Source organism: Ornithorhynchus anatinus, chromosome 3, assembly GCF_004115215.2.
Source record: "Ornithorhynchus anatinus isolate Pmale09 chromosome 3, mOrnAna1.pri.v4, whole genome shotgun sequence".
Classification (NCBI taxonomy): domain Eukaryota; kingdom Metazoa; phylum Chordata; class Mammalia; order Monotremata; family Ornithorhynchidae; genus Ornithorhynchus; species Ornithorhynchus anatinus.
In genome coordinates, this window is record NC_041730.1 from 43,272,405 (window position 1) to 43,287,968 (window position 15,564).

Here is a 15,564-nt window from a genome sequence, read left to right on the forward strand (position 1 = left end):
GAAAGGACTTGGAGAGATTCATGAAGGCCCCCAGTCCTGCCTTAGGTCTGACTACATCCAGCCTCTCCTGGATGGACAAATCAATTAATCAATCAATGGTATGTACTGAGTGCAGAGCACTGTACTAAGAGCTTACCAGAGTACAATAGAATTAGCAGACACATTCCCTGCTCATAATGAGTTTACAGTCTAGAGGCAAGTGTATATCTTTTTAGTTCAGTGCTAATTCTGTTGTATTGTACTCTCCCAAATGCTTAGAACAGTGCTCTGCACATTGTAAGGTTGGCAATAAACACCGATTGATTGACTGATACAATTTTAAAGATCTCCAGATTCTAGAATCAAAGAGATTCTATGCCCTGCTTCGATATCCCAGTCCAACTTTAATAGCTGCACTGGCTGGAGGATTTATCTCACCTAAAACCTTCTTATGGCATTTTCAGTCCATTTCTTCTTGGGTTCTGATCTCAGTGGCAGTGGACAGCTTCAGTCACTCTCTAGTTGTGAACAATCACCCTTCAGAATATGAAAGGGCTTGATTAAGTCTCCCCTCAGCCTTCTTTCCTCAAGGGGCATAATTCCCAACTTTCTAGATTCTAAACTGTTCAAGAGCAGGAACCATGCTTGGCATTCATTAGGCCCTCAGAAATACTTTTGAATGAATGACTGAATGAATGAACAAACCAACAAATTGACACTGGTTTTTTCAAACCTTCTCCAAAATCTCCTCATCCTTCAAGGGGTTGGAGCTGAAAAGTGAATTGTGAAAACCAGGACCTCTGACAGAAGTTCTCAATTAGATAAAGGATTTGGGGCTCATGCCCCCTGACCTAGCTCTGCATTTGATATCTCAAGATTCTTATGGGAGAAAATTTTCCCATTGGAGGTCAACTTCTTTAAGTCAACTAGAGAAGCATCGTGGCATAGTGGACAGATCATGGGCCTGGGAGTCAGAAGGTCATGGGTTCTAATCCCTGTTCTGCCACTTGTCTGCTGGGTCACCTCAGGCAAGTCACTTCACTTCTCTGGGCTTCATTTGCCTCACCTGTAAAATGGGGATTAAGACTGTGAGCCCCATGTGGGTCAGGGACTGTGTACAAACATGCTTACCTTGTATCTACCCCAGTGCTTGGAACAGTGTCTGGCACATAGTAAGTGCTTAACAAATACTATCATTATTATTATTATCGTTATTATTGTTATTATTTCATAGGCCAGCAGGTCCCAGGCCTTCCTTGAGCTCCCAGAAAGACAGTTTGATCAACTGCACCCATCTGTCAGCTCCCTGCTGGAAACAAATGTGTTGTGTCTGAGATATATGGTGATGGCAACACAGAACTTTTTCCAGAAAAGGTTGTGAATGTGGGAAATGTATAAACCCAGGTTGTGCTGCAAAGTCCCCTAAACTGAACTGAAGAATCAAAGTTACTAAACAGTCATCAGTATCCCACACTGAAGCCAGCTTGAGGAACAGCGCCTACCAGTCTCTTCTCCACAAAATGCATTCAATAATGTTGGTATTTGTTAAGCACTTACTATGTGCAAAGCACTGTTCTAAGCACTGGGGTAGACACAGGGGAATCAGGTTGTCCCACGTGGGGCTCACAGTCTTAATCCCCATTTTACAGATGAGGTAACAGGCACAGAGAAGTTAAGTGACTTGCCACAGTCACACAGCTGACAAGTGGCAGAGCCAGGATTCAAACCCATGATCTCTGACTCCAAAGCCCATGCTCTTTCCACTGATCCAAGCATTTAAAACTCTGCCAGACATTGCCTAACAAGCAATAATAATTATGGTACTTATTAATAATGATAGCATTTGTTAAGTGCTTACTATGTGCCGAGCATTGATCTAAGCACTGGGGTAGGTACAAGGTAATCAGGTTGTCACATGTGGGGCTCATACTCTTAATCCCATTTTACAGATGAGGTAACTGAGGCCCAGAGAAGCCAAGTGACTTGCCCAAAGTCACAAAGCTGATCAGTGGCGGAGGCAGGATTAAAACCTACGACCTCTGAGTCCCAAACTAGGGCTCTTTCCACTATGCCATGCTGCTTCTGTACTTAGTAGGCCCTTACTGTGTGCCAGGCCCAGTACTAAACACTGAGGTAGATAAAAGATAATCATGTTGGACACCGTCCTTGTTCCACATAGGGCTCGCAATCTAAGTAGGCGGGACTGCAGTTTAAAACCCAATTTACAGATGAGAAAACTGAGTCACAGAGAAGTTTCATGACTTGCACAAGGTCACATAGCAGACAGGTGGAAGAGGTTTCTAGTCTTCAGGTTTACAATTCAGCCTTTTCCTCTTGAATTTACATATAAATAAACTGATGGTGATTGAAGCCAGTCAACTGTGTTCTAGCTTCAGTTGAATAGGTCTTGATTTTGGTCATTCGCTCAGACTAACTCTCCTAAATCCCTGTGCCATCTGAGGTTATTGCCCAGACTCATTGGCTTCTGCCTGAAGAAGCCACGATCTTTGGCCTCTTCTGGATTAAATGTGTTTTGCTTTGGAGGCATTTAGTGAAGGTAGATGTCACTGAGGAGATGCAGAAGTAGGTAAGTGCTGGGTAAAAAGAAACTTCATCTTTGCTTCTCGTCAACACCGTTAAATATGTTGTTACCACAGTGACTAAAACTGTCTGATAACATCATCAATGGCAACTGGTCAGTTAAAATGTTTTTTAATTGTGGCTTGAATGTGTTTATCAACCTCTTTTTGTGACATCAAAAAGACAGCAACAGAAACACATGGAGACACTGTCCTCCAGGGAAAACATTAGTCATCTGTGAGTGAGCAGGCCTTAGCAGATGGTCAGCTCTGTTTCCTAAAGTCACCCCTTCTCCCCACCACTCAGTGTCACTGCCAGAATCGAGAAGTGCTATCTTGACATTGAACATCTTTATAATAAAATTACTAATTGGTGTCTAATACCACAGGTTTCGGAGCTGAAAATCTCAACAGAGACAGTGGAGTGGTTTACTGGATAGCCATAATTAAAGGCTGATTTTTAAAAAATGACACTTAAGAATAGGCAGCCCTGCATCATAACAAATCCACAGCCCCTTGCCGAAACACTTCCCCTCTAGATTTTTATGTGCGGCCCTGTAAAGCTATTTTTAAACCTTCAGCTAGAGACATGATCCCACACTGGTTTTATTCCTCTTTTAACATCTCCAGTGATAATATTTGGCACCACAGGTTTCTGAAATTCCTCTCCCTCCCATATTTGGCAACTCTTCAGTAGCTGTCAAAGCAGATTAGCACTTTGTATTATCAAAATGTATTTTTTATGAAAGCTTCAAATGTGTCAGCATTGGACATTCGTGAAATTCCCTGAGTTTATTCATTGGTTTTCTTCTGTTCCAGCTTCCATAGCCAGAAGCTTTTTTAAGAAATATTTTCCCTTCCAAGCTGCTGCAGTCCTGTAAAAAAAAAAAAAGGTAAAACTCAATCAAATTCCGACAGAGAGAGCCACTAATTACGATGGGCTTTTGCGTATATTGAATCCCATAAATCTTATTTCATTCTGTGTTACTGCTCTCACCTCATGTGCTTTGAATCTGTGCTGCCAGTAGAGTTCATGGCACTTGACAAAGTTGCAGCAAACATTACACTGGGCTGTTAGTTTTTGAGTTATCTTTTCCGATGAAATTTGAAATTTACAGTTTTTTAAATGATGTGTGTGAAATTATACGAGACTATTATGTCATAATATTATATGTCCCAAAATATTGGTAAAGGGTTTATTTTTTTTCCCAGAGATTAGAGCATTAGTGAGAAAATAATGATTAACCTTTAAAATCAGATTGGCATTTCTTTTTTCTCCAAATCTAGAATTAATACGCATTTTTTAATCATTAGTGTAATGTTCAGGATGATACTTTTGTTCTTTTGGCTGTTGAACTGTTACGGCTGCTAGTAACCCTTCAAATTGTTTGCTTCATTCAAGCATTCTTTCCTGAATAATTCATTAGGCATTATTATCCAAGCGTGGAACACCTCATTTAGCACTGGTGATCTTTTCCTTATGTGTAGCTGACAGGCAATCAAAGTTTTTATCAGTGCAGAAAATTTGCAATTCAGAAATGTAGTTGCAGCAATTAGTAGCTATCAGGTAGCATAGGAGGGACAGCTTCATAAAAAGGGAGAGTTGAATAAGCTCAACTGATGTTCGCACAAAAGTAATGGATAAAACTAACCAGCTGTTTCTAAATTTACCAAATGGAACATTCCCCTCTTCTCAGAGTGGAAGCTTTAATTAACTTCCTGTTATGTGTGGCTTCACAAAAGAAGAAGGGGGTGTGCGGCGGCTGATCCCCATCCCAGGGCCCTTCACTTCAGTGGGTAACTGTGTTTGGATTTGCTGATGGAATGCAAAAGGTGGGTTTCTGGTGGCCAGTAGGGCTTCCTCCTTCTGAGGGACTCAGAAGGGCCTTTGCATGGAGGATTCTCCAAAAAGAGGCTGTATGAGGTTGGAGGTGGGGAAGAGGGGGGCCCCACAAGGCCCGAGTTACAATGCGATGTTGTGTCACCACTCCTAGCCCTTAGCCCCTTTCGTGATTTCCCCTTCTCACCTTCCCTCCAACCCCCTGAGCAAAATGGTGCTGAGGTGACAAGGTGAGAGGCCAGAGAACCTTCCCTCCCAGCCCAAACTGCTCCTCTGGCCTCTCAGCAGAAAGTTGCAGGTTTCCCCCATTTTCACTCTTGTGGTGGGATAGGGAGGGAGCCGGTCTGGTTGCCAGGACTCCGAGGACTACGGGAACTAAGCTGAGATGTGAATGGGGCTGTGGTCTCCAGGAACCCAGACTCACTCTCAAATGGGTTATTAGGCCACTGCATCAGCCACAATCAGCCACATGGTCATCTTCCATACTCGGCCTGAGAGAAATGGAACAATAGTCCACACTCAGCCTCAGAGAAATGAAACAGTAGCCCCTCCTTCCATCACACATGCACACTTGACCCTCCTAGATCACTTTAGCTGTTCCAGGACACTCCACTCTCCCTAGAGAGGCCCCAAGAGTAAGTGACTCCACCACCTGAAGGATGGAAGCCAGCAGCCAGTGGCAACAGCAACCTCAGTGGCACATTCGTGCTAGAGCTAGCTCTTCTGGGCTGTTTCCAGCAACTCCTATTAACAGCCCAGTAGGGCTAATTCAACTACCATCTAAGGGATGGAGGAAGAAGAAGAGCACAAGAGGAAAGGGTGGGAGAAGGAAAACCAGAAAATGGAAGTTCAGGAGAGGAAAAAGAAGAAGGAAGAAGCAGGAGAGGGAAGAGGAGGAGAATGAAAAGCAGGAGAGGGAAGAGCAAGAGCAAAGATTGGCAACCACTTCCTCCATCAAGTGATTCACTGTGCCACATTCCCCAGTAGCTTCCATTTTCTCCGTGGAAACTAATACAGTAAAAGAAGTAAAAACACCCAGGTCTTGTGGGTAGGAAATTCAATTCATGGACTCACAGCCCAAAGGAGTTGGATAAAACCAGTCCAGCTAAATGCAGAAATACTGGCATATTACCATTAATAATAACTTTGCATGAGAAAGAACTGGCTTTGAGGCAACCAGCATTGTGATTTCTGCCTTTTCTGCCTTTGGCAAAAACATTTTGTTTCATTAGCAGGTTGTTCCCTAAAGTGATTAGAGCTACATGTCTGCTACTAATCTTCTGTGTGACCCTGGGCAAGTCACTACTCTCGCCTCAGTTTCTTCAACTGTAAAATGGGGATTCGATAATTAGACTGTAAGCCCCATGTGAGGCAGGGACTGCTTTTGATCTGATTACCTTATGTCTTCCCCAGCTGTTAGAACAGTGTTTGACACATAGTAAGTGCTTAACATATACTATTACCATCCCAGGAGCGGATGGTCTTCTGCCTTTGAGCATGTTTAGTCAGATACTGGTTAGATTACGTATTTCTGACATTAAAGCTTTAGGGAAAATATATCTATCACAAAGAAAAAAAAAGAGGATTGCAATACTAAAGATCCCTATTATGAGTGATAAAGTACAGGAGAGAGTTTCCTTAAATCTTATCTATGGATTAAGGGCCGAGCACCACACACTCCAGAATTTAAATTATTTTCCTTTCCTACTTCTTCTCTCTAGGCATGGAAACCTGGCTGTACTAAGCGGGCGGGACGGCAACTCTGGTGAAGTTGTTCTGCCACATTAGGTGTTTCTTGATTCTGTGAGTGATAAATGCATCTCGGTTTATCCATCAATGAGAATGGGAGATTCTCTAAGAAGTTTTCTTGCCTTTAGTATTAAGACTTCTTCAAGGAAACAGATGTTTGTGTTGGGCAGTGTTTTAGAGAAAAGTTTAAAGCTCATTAACCAGAGAAAAGAATCATCAGAGATCGTGTCCGTCCAACTCAGTAGCAGGACAGCTTTTTGAGAATAAAGGAAACTTAACAGAAATGCAAAGAGATGGCTTGGTACCTAATTTGAGAATCTGTCTTTTCAGTTGCCAAGGTTAAGAGGGTAGGCTTAACTCTTTATCAAAATTGAAGTATGGGCAAATTTCAAGTTGCTCAGATGCTTTGGTGCTTTTTCCTTCTTCCATTTAATGAGACCTCTCAGGTCTGAAAATAAGGTAAAAAATTTCATAAAGTCTGACTTTCTAGAGCACTCTCCTCAACTTCAAAGTCCTCTAAAAGTCGCTTCTCCAAGAGGCAATCCCACACTATTTTCCCTATTCCCGAACTCCCTCTGCATGGACTATGAAATTGGCTTTGTCCCCTTTCAGTACTTTGGTACTTACCCCAAGCCCACAATACTCAAGTAAACAATCTTAGAATCTTCTGTTTCTTGTATCCCTAATCTATTTTAATGTTCACCTCTCCAGTAGACTCTAAGCTCCCTATCAATCAATCAGTGGTATTTATTAAGTGCTTACTATGTTCAGAGAACGGTACTGAGCGCTTGGGAGAGTACAATACAACAGAATTAGCAGACACATTATCTGCCCATTGTGGGCAGGAGTCACATCTACCAACTCTCATCATATTTTCCCAATATTCATTCATTCAGTATTTATTGAGTGCTTACTATGTGCAGAGCACTGTACTAAGCATTTGGAATGCGCAATTCGGCATCAGATAGAGACAATCCCTGCCCATTGATGGGCTTACATCTAATTGGGGGAGACAGACAGACAAAAACAATAGCAATAAAATAGAATCAAGGGGATGTATACCTCATTAACAAAATAAATAGAGTAATAAAAATATATACAAATGAGTCAATCAATCAATAGTATACTGAGTGCTTAGGATAGTACACTATAACAGAGTAGGAAGACACGTTCCCTACCCACAAGGAGCTTACATTCTAGAGGGGTAGACAGACATGAATAAGAATAAACAAATTCCAGATAAGTGCATAAGTGCAGTGGGAATGTGGGTGGGGTAAATTTCAAGTGATTGAAGGATACAGAGCCAAGTGCGAAGGTGACACAGAAGGGAGAGGGAATAGGTGAAAAGAGGGGTTGATAGGAGAAGGCCTGTTTAAATAAATATGATTTTAAAAAGGCTGTGAAGATGCGAGAATGGTGGTCTGGGATATATGGAGGGGGAGGGAGTTCCAGAACAAAGGGAGAATGTGGGAAATTGGCAGCAAAAATGTGGCAGCAAGATAGAGGAGATCAAGGTATACTAAGTAAGTTGGCATTAGAGGAGTGAAGTTTGCAGGCTTTAGTAGGAAATCACTGAGATAAAGGGGTGAGTTGATTGAGTGCTTTAAAGCCTATGGTAAGGAGTTTCTGTTTGTTGCACAATTGGGTAGACAACCACTGGGGGTTCTTGAGGAATGGGGAGATGTGAACCGAACTTTTTTTTAGGAAAATGATCCAGGCAGCAGGGTAAGTAAGACTAGAGTTGGGAGAGACAGGACTGAGGCATATCAGTGAGGAGGTTGATGCATAGCTATAGCAGGATATGGTAAGTGTTTGGATCATCATAGTAGCAGCTTGGATGAAGAGGAAAGAACAGATTTTAGCCATGTAGTAAAGGTTAGTACAAGAGCTTAGTACAAGTCTCTGTACATAGTTAGCACTCAATAAATACTATTGATTAATGATTGATTTATCTCCCTCCAGAAACATACATTCCATCTCCTCGCCACAGAGTAGGACAGGAAGGTCACATGAAGTTTGATGTTGAAATTTGGGATTGCTTGGTTGTTTTGGCCAAATTACTTTGCTCACCTTTCATATAAGCACAAATTCCTTGCCCTGAGATAAAAGTGTATGGAAGTCAAGCGGAAAGTTAGAAATAGAGCACATATTTTTATTCAGGGTAGAGATTTGCACTCGCTACTTAATTAAAACTGCTCCGGTATCTGGTGAAGGAGAGGCACTCCTGTTCAGAAACTTCACCACTAGTCTCACATCTTGAAAGCGGGACCAGACTCCAAGCTGCAAGACATGGCTCAGTGGAAAAGAGCCTGGGCTTCGGAGTCAGAGGTCATGAGTTCGACTCCTGGCTCTGCCACTTGTCAGCTGTGTGACTGTGGGCAAGTCACTTAACTTCTCTGTGCCTCAGTTACCTCATCTGTAAAATGGGGATTAACTGTGAGCCCCATGTGGGACAACCTGATTCCCCTATGTCTACCCCAGCGCTTAGAACAGTGCTCTGCACGTAGTAAGCACTTAACAAATACCAACATTATTAAGAGGAGTACCAGTTGACTTGCCAGTTTAACCCTCTCCTGGAAGGTGGGGGGGGGGGATCACATCATCACCACACCAGAGAACTGGAAGCAATCTGGGGTAAAGAACTCAATCCTATCACTCCCTTCTAAGTACTGGAGGGAAGTACTGAGGGCTGGTTACATCCAAGAGTTGGAAGAAATCGATCTCTACCATGTGAGAGGTTTGGGTAATCGTGGCTACCGTCAGCAGGCGGCACTATGCGGCTTCTGAACCCCAGAGCCTTGATATTTCTGTTGACTGCTCTTTGAGCCGAGGGAGCAGTTGAGCTGAGGTGGTAGCCAATAAATGCAAATTTTCTGGCTGAAATCTCTCTCTGTGCCTCTCCCTCCCCAAAGATCATGGAGATGCTCTTTGCATGATGATTCTTCTGAAAACGGGCCAGACCTGTTCCTTTAATCCTGTCTCAGGTAAACTTGCAGAGGGCGGGTTTCCAACAAGTGAACAGATTTGGTTTGTCAGAGACACCCTCAATCTGACCTCTGGGTCCAGAAAAAAAACAAAAAACAACAGAGCATCAGCAGATTCCTAGACAATGTGCATATGGAATTGAAGCCTGGAGACCGTTTCCTATCCTGTTGAAGACCTGGGACGGAGGATTTTGACTCTTGGAAATCCTAGTTAGGAGTGAATTGATTCTTTTCTATTAGAGATGAGGGTTGCCTCTGCATTGGTCTTCAGTGTGTTCTGCTAAGTCAGTCATTAAGCCAACCAGCCATTCAGTCAAGAGAAATTTCCTCCTTTTCCTGTGCTAGCCTAGCAGTTTCCTTAATCTACTGGCCAAGCCCTATAAGGAAATGGCAGGACACTACCAGTCAACTAATCAATAGTATTTATTGAGTGCCTGTGTCACCATCACTCTTTTACCAGTCAATTCATTAATAGCGTGTATCGAGTGCCTATGCAAGCATTGCTCTTCTAAGTAGAAATGGAAGACATGGACACTGTCCTAAAAAAGCTTAAAATCTAACAGGAGACAGAAATGAATTAGAGAAGCAGTGTGGCCTAGTAAAAAGAGCATGGGACTGGGAGTCAAAGGACCTGGATTCTAATCCATCTTTTGCCTGCTGTGTGACTTCAGGCACTTCTCTGTGCCTCAGTTCCCTCATCAGGAAAATGGGGATTTAAAACCTGTTCTCCCTCCTACTTAGACTGTAGGCCCCATGTGGGATCTGATTATCTTGTATCTAATCCACCTCTTAGTACAGACCTTTGCACATAGTAAGTGGTTAACAAATACCACAATTATTATTATAAATTATTTACAGTTATCTGTACAGGGAGAAAACTAAGATACACTGGTAATAGTAAAGATAGGGCAAGATAGATAAATGAGTAAGTAAATAGAATGAACAAATATACCCCCACACAGTGAGGCTACGTTGCTTGAAAATGTGGCCTCCCTCCTCGCAAGTGCCACCCCCTCCACCTGCGCCTCGGACCCCATTCCCTCTCACCTTATTAAAACCATCGCCCCTGCCCTCCTCCCTTCCTTAACTTCTATTTTTAACCACTCAATCTCCAATGGCTCCTTCCCCTCTGCCTTCAAACATGCCCACGTCTCCCCCATCCTAAAAAAACCCGCTCTCGATCCCACTTCCCCCTCCAGTTATCGCCCTATTTCCCTACTACCCTTCCTTTCCAAAATCCTAGAACGAGTCATCTACAATCGCTGCTTAGAATTCCTTAACTCCCATTCTCTCCCGGACGCCCTCCAATCTGGCTTCCGTCCCCTCCACTCTACCGAGACTGCTCTCTCTAAGGTCACCCATGACCTCCTTCTTGCCAAATCCAATGGCTCCTACTCCATTCTGATCCTCCTTGACCTCTCTGCTGCCTTTGACACTGTCGACCATCCCCTCCTCCTCCATACCTTATCTCACCTTGGCTTCACGGACTCCGTCCTCTCCTGGTTCTCCTCTTACCTCTCTGGCCGGTCATTCTCGGTCTCCTTTGCTGGCGCTTCCTCCCCCTCCCATCCTTTAACTGTTGGAGTTCCTCAAGGGTCAGTTCTTGGCCCTCTTCTGTTCTCATTTACACTCACTCCCTCGGTGAACTCATTCGCTCTCATGGCTTTGACTACCATCTCTACGCAGATGACACGCAGATCTACATCTCTGCCCCTGTCCTCTCCCCCTCCCTTCAGGCTCGCATTTCCTCCTGCCTCCAGGATGTCTCCACCTGGATGTCGGCCCGCCACCTAAAACTCAAGATGAGCAAGACTGAGCTCCTCATCTTCCCTCCCAAACCCAGTCCTCTCCCAGACTTCCCTATCACCGTGGATGGCACGACCATCCTTCCCGTCTCTCGGGCCCGCAATCGCGGTGTCATTCTTGACTCGTCTCTCTCGTTCACCCCACACATCCTATCCGTTACCGAGACCGGCCGGTTTCACCTTTACAATATCGCCAAGATCCACCCTTTCCTCTCCACCCAAACGGCTACCTTACTGCTACGGGCTCTCGTTATATCCCGTATAGACTACTGTGTCAGCCTTCTCTCTGACCTCCCTTCCTCCTCTCTCGCCCCGCTCCAGTCTATTCTTCACTCCGCTGCCCGGCTCATCTTCCTGCAGAAACGATCTGGGCATGTCACTCCCCTTCTTAAACAACTCCAGTGGTTGCCTATCGACCTCCGCTCCAAACAAAAACTCCTCACTCTAGGCTTCAAGGCTCTACATCACCTTGCCCCTTCCTACCTCTCCTCCCTTCTCTCTTTCTTCCGCCCACCCCGCACGCTCCGCTCCTCTGCCGCCCACCTCCTCACCGTCCCTCGGTCTCGCCTATCCCGCCGTCGACCCCCGGGCCACGTCCTCCCGCGGTCCTGGAACGCCCTCCCTCCTCACCTCCGCCAAACTGATTCTCTTCCCCTCTTCAAAACCCTACTTAAAACTCACCTCCTCCAAGAGGCCTTCCCAGACTGAGCTCCTCTTCTCCCTCTACTCCCTCTACCACCCCCCCTTCACCTCTCCGCAGCTAAACCCTCTTTTCCCCCCTTTCCCTCTGCTCCTCCCCCTCTCCCTTCCCATCCCCTCAGCACTGTACTCGTCCGCTCAACTGTATATATTTCCATTACCCTATTTATTTTGTTAATGAAATGTACATCGCCTTGATTCTATTTAGTTGCCATTGTTTTTACGAGATGTTCTTCCCCTCGACTCTATTTATTGCCACTGTGCTTGTCTGTCCATCTCCCCCGATTAGACTGTAAGCCCGTCAAATGGCAGGGACTGTCTCTATCTGTTGCCGACTTGTTCATTCCAAGCGCTTAGTACAGTGCTCTGCACATAGTAAGCGCTCAATAAATACTATTGAATGAATCATGAGGGATTGTTTCATGGTGCACTGTAGACTTGCATGTTATGAATCAGGCTCCATTACAGAACCTCTGGAAAAATAATGCTATACCCCTTTTATGCTCTATACTCTAACATTATACACTACTAAATCAATCAAGCAGTGTATTTATTGAGTGCTTACTATGTACAGAACACTGTGCTAAGCACTTAGGAGAGTACAATACAATTATTATTTGCACTGTAAACTCATTGTGGGCAGGGAATGTGTCTACCAACTCTATTGTGTTGAACTTTTCCAAGTGCTCGGTACAATGCTCTGCACACAGTAAGTGCTCAGTAAATACCATTGATTGACTGTTTAATTTTTGTTATAGTTATTCAAAGCAAAACAACACAGTATTAATTAATGAGGAGTTATACCATGATTTTGAGTCTGCAAGAGATTGCAGAAGAACTTTGTTCTAGAAGTGATTGTGATTTTTCAGTGTGGCTCAGTGGAAAGAGCCTGGGCTTGGGAGTCAGAGGTCATGGGTTTGAATCCTGGCTCCGCTGCTTGCCAGCTGTGTGACTGGGGAAGTCACTTAACTTCTCTATGCCTCAGTTACCTCATCTGTTAAAAAGGGGATAAAAAAAAACTGTGAAACCCACGTGGGACAACCTGTTCACCTTGTATTCCCCCCAGTGCTTAGAACAGTGTTTTGCACATAGTAAGTGCTTAACAAATACCACCATTATTATTATTATCTTTATTAAATAATTTGTCCATTTCCAAGTATCTCATAGCAGGCTAACTCTTTTTGACCACCTCTGCACATCTTTGAACCCTACTGTCCATTAGAGTCATTTTTAATCATTTTTAGAACCTCATTGCCTTTTTTTAAAATTGATGAATGTCTTCTTGATCCTCAAATATTAGGTTGGCTGAGGCTTCTCCGTCTGTTTCTGTACCTTGCTGTGGTTCACTGGATTGTCTAAGTTCATTGTGGGCAGGGAATGTGTCTGTTTATTATTATATTGTACTCTCTCAAAAGCTTAGTACAGTGCTTTGCACATAGTAAGCACTCAATGAATAAAATACTCTAAGGAAAATGAATTCCTTAGAGCATAATTCCTCTAAGTGAGGTGCAATTAACTCATTGACATATGAATCATCAATTTCTAAATGAAGTTGCTCCCTAGTTCAGGATCCTCTTTGATTATCTGCTCAAGGTTCTCCTCGATGCCTTGAAAATCTGACACAGACTCTGTGCTGAGCTTCCTCCAAGATCTATTCAGTGCTGACTGCTTAATCTCAGCCCAAATGGGGAGGAGGCTGGCAGGGTTTTACTTGCCTGAAGCGCTCTATCAGAATGTAAGGGCAGTTGATCTTTTGGGTGGAGTAAGGCATCAAACAAATATAAGTTTTATCAATGTATCTACATGGAGTCTTCCATCACATAGCTATGTACGTAAATCATTCTAAACATGGCTTATGTCAGGATACCCAGAGAAAGCCTCAGAGAACAGATTTACAGAGAACACAGGATGATTCTGGTGAAAGGGGCAAATTGGTGTCCATGGGTTATGACCCCTGAGAAGTCTCTCAGCCTTAAGAATCATCATCATCATCCTCAGCCTCATCGCCACCATCAGTGGAATTCACTGAGTTCTTACTGTATGCAGAAGACTGTAGTTTGTACTTGGAAGAGCTGGTAGAGACGTTCCCTGCCCATTTAGGATGGCTTTCCTTTTAGGATGGCAGAGAACGTCAGCTTCCACATCTCTCTTCACCATTTAAAAATCATTTCCCAAGATCATTACAACATAATTTAGCCAAGCTACAATGAATAAATAAATTGTAGTATATGCCAATCACTGGGTTTGCTGCAGGAACATAAGATTAGATACTGTCCCTGTTCCACATGAGGTTCACAGTCTAAGGCTGAGGGGTAACAGGTATTTTACTCCCTTTTTGCAGATGAGGAAATTAAGATATAGAAAAGTGAAGTGACTTGTCCAGGGTCTCAGAGCAGGCAAGTGAAAAAGCCTGGATAAGAACCTCAGACTCCTGACTTCCAGGCCTGTGCTTGAGTGGAAGGTAACATTAATGTGGGATCTTCAACTATCACAACCCAGTGACCATTCTCTCCACCTTTCCAGAAGCAGAAAACAAGCTAATCAAAAGTAGGTCTAGCCTCTCCCCAGCTCCTTCCATGACCTTGTGGTTATGCATGAGGAAGAAATTCCCTTAGACTCTATTCCTGTTGCCTGTCTAATAATTTGAGGGTAAATAGTAGAACTAGTCTCTCGGAGCTTAAATCCATTTCTAAACAATTTGTGATATCTTTTGAAGAATGATCATCAATCAATCATATTCACTGACTACTTACTGTGTGCAGAGGACTGTATTAAATACTTGAGACAGTACAATACAAGAGAGTTGGTAGACATGTAACCTGCCCACAGTGGGCTTTCAGTCTAGAGGGGGAGAGAGACATTAATATAAATAACGTATAACTTAAAAGCATAAATGTTTAAAGAGTGCTGGCCAGTAACTCCAAAAATGATGTGGGGTCTCCAAATGCCCCAAATTACCTAAATTTAGGCTCAGCCTTCCCCACTTCCTACTGAACTCTGAGATTTAGGGTCTTACATCAGTACTTAATCCCATCCTCAATCATACTGTTCCCTTCCTGCAATGGTGTGGAACAAAACTGCCTCCAATTTGGAGCTGCTGTTTTGGCTGTTGTTTCACTCCTAAGACCTGGGTGTTAAATTGGGGAGATAACTGAATTTACAGATAGTTAATATTTTTACCTGACTACTTTGGGTGTGGAGGGGAAAGTGGGGAGAACCTGGATTTGCTATGTCTTCTGAAAAGGCACTGGGTAAGGAGAAATATGGAACCTCTCTCCTACCCACATTCCTTTTCATTGGAAGCCCTAGGCCTCACAGAACCTAATGAAGCAGGATAAACATTTTGTTCTCAATTCTTGCCTCTCCCAGATGTCACTGTGAAGTGGTTCCTCGTGCTGCAGAATGAAGAACATCACATTCAGATTAAAGGGTGTGGAAAAATACCGAGCCAGAAACCGTTAAGGATCAGCTAATTCACACTGCTCTGGAAGAGACAGGCCTGATTTCAATAGCTTTTCAGGTCAATTGATATTATTGCTGGGGAGGGATCTGTCCGTCTAATCACTGGAAGTAGTCAAGAACTGACAGGTAGAGAATACTGGCCAGGCTCTCTGTGACGATCATTTCTGCAAAGAGAACCCACGTTACCTGATAACAGGCATCTTCTGTTGTTCACGTTCAACTTCCAATATAGACTCCAGGCATGAATCAGCAGATGAAAAGATGATGAGACTTGCACAAGAACAGGCTGGCAAAGGGTTGGGAAAACACAGCAGAGCGTGAAGGATTATTCTAGGGCCTCGCTTCCTCTCCCCGATGGCCCTCTAAGACTTCAACCTACTCAGGTACGGATGAACCAGTCAATCAATCAGTCAATTGATTGAACCCTTACTTTGTGCAGAGCACTGGATTAAGTGTTTGGGAGAGTA

At 43.7% G+C, this 15,564-nt stretch overlaps 1 long non-coding RNA gene across 1 annotated transcript in view; it reads right to left on the reverse strand.

Annotated features, from left to right (window-relative positions):
• Positions 1–2,675: 2,675 nt before the first annotated feature.
• The window catches only part of LOC114810255, an 81,392-nt gene continuing 68,503 nt past the window's right edge, over positions 2,676–15,564 (reverse strand). Inside the window, exons 2-4 of the long non-coding RNA XR_003757974.1 lie at positions 15,284–15,383; positions 4,823–4,889; positions 2,676–3,433 (exon numbers count right to left, since the gene is read on the reverse strand). This is a non-coding gene — a long non-coding RNA (uncharacterized LOC114810255). The remainder of the gene's footprint in view (positions 3,434–4,822; positions 4,890–15,283; positions 15,384–15,564) is intronic.